General features: G+C 39.3%; 1 long non-coding RNA gene across 1 annotated transcript; it reads left to right on the top strand.

Annotated features, from left to right (window-relative positions):
- Window positions 1-3,561: 3,561 nt before the first annotated feature.
- On the top strand, window positions 3,562-4,155 carry LOC114292507 (uncharacterized). The gene is made up of 3 exons (XR_003639737.2): window positions 3,562-3,633; window positions 3,702-3,913; window positions 4,057-4,155. It is a non-coding gene; the product is annotated as an uncharacterized LOC114292507 (long non-coding RNA).
- Window positions 4,156-4,450: the final 295 nt, after the last annotated feature.

Raw genomic sequence — 4,450 nt, 5'->3', positions numbered from 1 at the left:
TCCATTGTTTCTGACAGGGATTCAAAGTTTACATCAAGATTTTGGCAAAGCTTACAGACTGCATTGGGTACTGAATTGAGACTGAGTAGTGCTTATCATCCTCAGACGGATGGTCAGTCAGAAAGGACAATCCAGACTCTGGAGGATTTACTGAGAATGTGTGTCCTTGATTTTCAGGGAAACTGGGAAAGCCATTCGCCATTGGCTGAATTTGCCTACAATAACAGTTTCATTCGAGCATTGGTATGGCGCCTTTCGAGGCATTGTATGGCAGAAAATGTAGATCTCCGATTTGCTGGAAAGAAGTTGGAGATGGGCCTTTGCTTGGGCCCGAGATTGTTTATGAAACGACTGAGAAAGTAAAACTGATACAACAGAGACTGAAAACTACACAGAGCCGACAGAAAAGTTACGCAGATGTCCGAAGGCGAGACAGAGAATATGAAGTGGGTGATCACGTTTTTGTGAAAGTGACACCGATGAAAGGCCAGACTCGTTTTGGAGTCAAGGGCAAGCTAGCGCCAAGATATGTTGGACCATATGAGATTATTGAGAAAATCAATCCGGTGGCGTATTAAGTTGCGCTTCTTCTTGAAATGGAGCATTTGCATAATGTGTTCCATATCTCTATGTTGAGGGATTACCTCCGGGATCCTTTTCATGTGATAGAGCCTACTCGTGTAGTGTTGAGTGATGACTACACTTACGAGGAACGGCCTGTTCAGATTGTAAACAAACGGATCAAAAAGTTGAGAAACAAAGAGATCCCGTTAGTAAAAGTTGACTGGAAAAACCATGGTGGCATGTATGCCACTTGGGAAAGGGAAGATGACATGGCCAAGAGATATCCTGAACTGTTCCTTCTGAATCCTGTTTTCTTCTAGAATGAAGGTAACTCGAGTTTAGAGGGCTAAACTCTTTATAAGGAGGGGAGACTGTAATAACCCTCACCACTGATCACTGATAACACTACTGATTACTGTTAAACTGAGGCTAAATATGTTAATTGACTGACTGACTAAAAGCTAAAGCCAAATTGATTGAGTATATTAGTTTAAATGCATATCTATCTATTGACTGTTAAACTTATCTGTCCATGTTTTATGTTTTAAATTGCGAATTGAAAACCTTATCGGCGGCCGAATCTGAAATCGAGTGATGTTTTATCGTCATTAGAATTTATATGATTTTATGGCATAATTATCTGAAATGTGATTTGGTGCGATTAAATTAGGATGAATAATGTTGAATTGCAAAGTTGGCCTTATTCATAATTTTGCCACTTAAGTGGCCCACTATCTAAACATTTTTGAGCTCACTACATTAGACACAACACATTTTCTTCAGCCCATTTTGTAAACTACAGCCGACTAGAGTGAGAGAAATAGGAGAAGTCTTGAGTTCATGAGTTTTAGTTTGGTGACTTGAAGATTTGGAAGAGAGATTTCATAATTGAGCCTCCTTACCTCTAATTCAAGACCTAAGGTAGTGTAATTATCCTCTTGTTTATGAATTGAGCTTGTTCTTGCATGATTCATGTCAAAATTAGTGGATTGAGTCTAGAATTAGCTTAATTTGTTGAATTGAAGCTCATTTCATGCATGCACGTTTACATTGTTGTATTTTGAGTTGATTTCATGGAAAATTGTTACATGCATGTCCAAGTTCTAGCTAAGGTTCATGAAATCATTATGTTTTTGTAAGAATTGGCTCTTTAGAGCAATTATTTGAAGCTTGAAAGTTGTTTAAAGTCTTGCATGTTCAATTGAAGTTATGTTCTTGAAATTTGGTTTGAAATTGAGTTAAATTGATCTTCCTTTGGGGCTTTGGTTTTACTATTGACCTTTTAAACATGTTGTTCTATGAGTTTACAAATGTTTTTCCAAAATATTAGCCCAAGAGGATCGAAATTCATGTTTTAAAACTTGATTTTGAGCTTGAAGTTCAAATCTGGAAATTCCAGATTTTGGACTCACGCTCGAGCGAAGTGTATGACGCTCGTGCGTGAAAATCGTGCTCCCAGCATTTTGTTGTGTTTTGCATTCCGCTCGAGCCCAAGTAAGAAGACAAGAGCTCAGCCCAAGTAAGCCGATCCCAGATTCCAGATCTCGGATCCCAGATCCCAGAAGACAAGATCTCGGCCTAAGATGATTAAGTTCGAGAAGAGAAGAGTAAACTTAGATGATGTTTAACACTTGTTGAAACTTGAGAAAAGTTTACAAGTTGAAGTTAAACCGAGATTATGTTTAACACTTGTTGAAACTTGAGAAAAGTTTACAAGTTGAAGTTAAACCGAGATGATGTTTAACACTTGTTGAAACTTGAGAAAAGTTTACAAGTTGAAGTTAAACCGAGATTATGTTTAACACTTGTTGAAACTTGAGAAAAGTTTACAAGTTGAAATTAAACCGGGGTCATGATTAAAAGAATGAATGATATAGGTTCCATCACCTCAGGATGCCGAGGTAATAGAACCTAGGGGCCAGTTGTGAGGACATAATTTTTGAATGACAACACATGGCCGAGGTGTCACCGAAGTACCAGCCGAGGTGCCACGTGTCATGGTCATGATGCTGAGATGATCTCGGCTAAGCCGAGGTTATCTGTGAATATGTCGGAATTCGAGATAAGCAGATAAGGGACAAGAGTCCTAGAATGAGAGAAGACTTCGGTTTGGGTAAAGATGAGACTCTTAGAGAGTTTATCCTAATCCTACTGGGAGTCCAAGATTAGCAGTAATCCTAAGTCCATTAGAGCTAGGCTTCTATTGGGACTAGGATTGTGTTGGCTATAAAAGGGAGGCACCCTCATGGGTCTAAGGTATGCTTTTGATATTCCGTCTAGTGAGTTAAACACTATTGGTTATCTTTGAGAGATATTGGGTACTGACTTGATCATCGGAGTGCCCTCAGGTGGACAAGCCACCGCCGGAAACTCTTCTTTCTGTTGCAGGTCGTTCGGGCTTAATCTATTCTACCGGTGTTCTCCAGTTGAGTACTAAGTTGACAGTGTAGTCAGAAAATCACACACACACACACACACACACACACACACACATATATATATATACATCTATATAATAAGGCAAGAGACTTTTTGAAAATGTCTTCAAATGTATGAGAGATACATTTCAATTCAACGACTGAGATGAATTATTTTTGACCATTGAAGGCTGAGATGGTTTGTGACATTTTCACATTCCGGCCCAAAACAATCCCTCTCTCGCTCTCTTTGCAACGTCCCACCCACCCACCCACGACAAACCCAAACAATATGCACTTCTCATTGAAGGCTGAGATACTGACATTTGCACTTCTCTCTTCTCAGGTGTCAATCTCTCTCTTCCTCTCCCTCCCCCTCCTTTCCACTGCTGCTCCGCTTCCACCGTAGCGCCGCCTCCGAACTCCACCGACAGCAACCCTTCATCTTTTCTCCCTCCCAGATCTCAGATCTTCTCTCTCCTCCGATCTCCACCGACAGTAACTCCTTCTGCCTCTCGAACTCGGCTTGCAAGGTAAGATTTCTGCCTCTCCCCTTCTCTCGCTGTCGGGCTGTGTTTTGGTTAAGATTGCGTCAGGAGCATTCTATGGTGCCTTTGCAACTGCGCTGACCAACCCTGTGGAAGTTCTGAAGGTATTTCGATTTAAAAGCTTTTCTAAACATTTTAGACTTTGTCTTACTTAATGCTCTTCTTTTTTCAGGTGCGGTTGCAGATGAATCCAAACTTGAGAAGAGGAGCAATAGGGGAAATGAGAAAAATTGCTTCAGAAGAGGGAATAACGGCTCTCTGGAAGGGGGTTGGCCCTACTATGGCCAGGGCTGCTTCTTTGACTGCATCACAGCTTGCAACATATGATGAATCCAAGCGGGTCAAGTTCTAAGCATGCTATTTTTCACTTTGAATATCCACGACGTAATTTCCAAAGTTTCTGATTAGTTTAGCTCTTATTTAATTTGTAGTCTAAAATGGGTTTAGGCTTCCCATTTTGCTTTTCTTTGTATCTGCTATATTTTATTTATTTTTCTAATATTTTTTCATCTATTCCTCTGTTGCAGGTTTTGATAAGGTGGACTCCTCTTGAAGAAGGATTTTATCTACATCTCATGTATGGCTTCTAGCTGTTCCACTTCTCCTTATTATCTATTGAGTACTGCAAATTGAGTTTTATTGAGTTTTAGTTTTCTCGAAACAAGTACCGTTCAAGCAAAACCCTAAGGTTGTGTTTGGATCTATGATAATTTTATAACGTTTTCATGTATAATTGTTAATTTTTCATCTACAACATGTTTCTTTGCTAGAACAGATTTTTTGCTTCTCTTCTAATAAAATTCTCTTTTCTTTTATTTTCATAGGACGATGGAGATTTGCACCAAATTATAATATGAGCTCTCTTTACTCATCTTATTTCATTGGAAAAATTACAAATCAGCGAGTTTTTTAATATTTTGT

The sequence above is a fragment of the Camellia sinensis genome, chromosome 3, assembly GCF_055761805.1.
Source record: "Camellia sinensis isolate YWXY chromosome 3, ASM5576180v1, whole genome shotgun sequence".
In the NCBI taxonomy this organism is placed as follows: Eukaryota; Viridiplantae; Streptophyta; class Magnoliopsida; order Ericales; family Theaceae; genus Camellia; species Camellia sinensis.
This window is presented reverse-complemented; position numbering and strand designations above follow the sequence as displayed.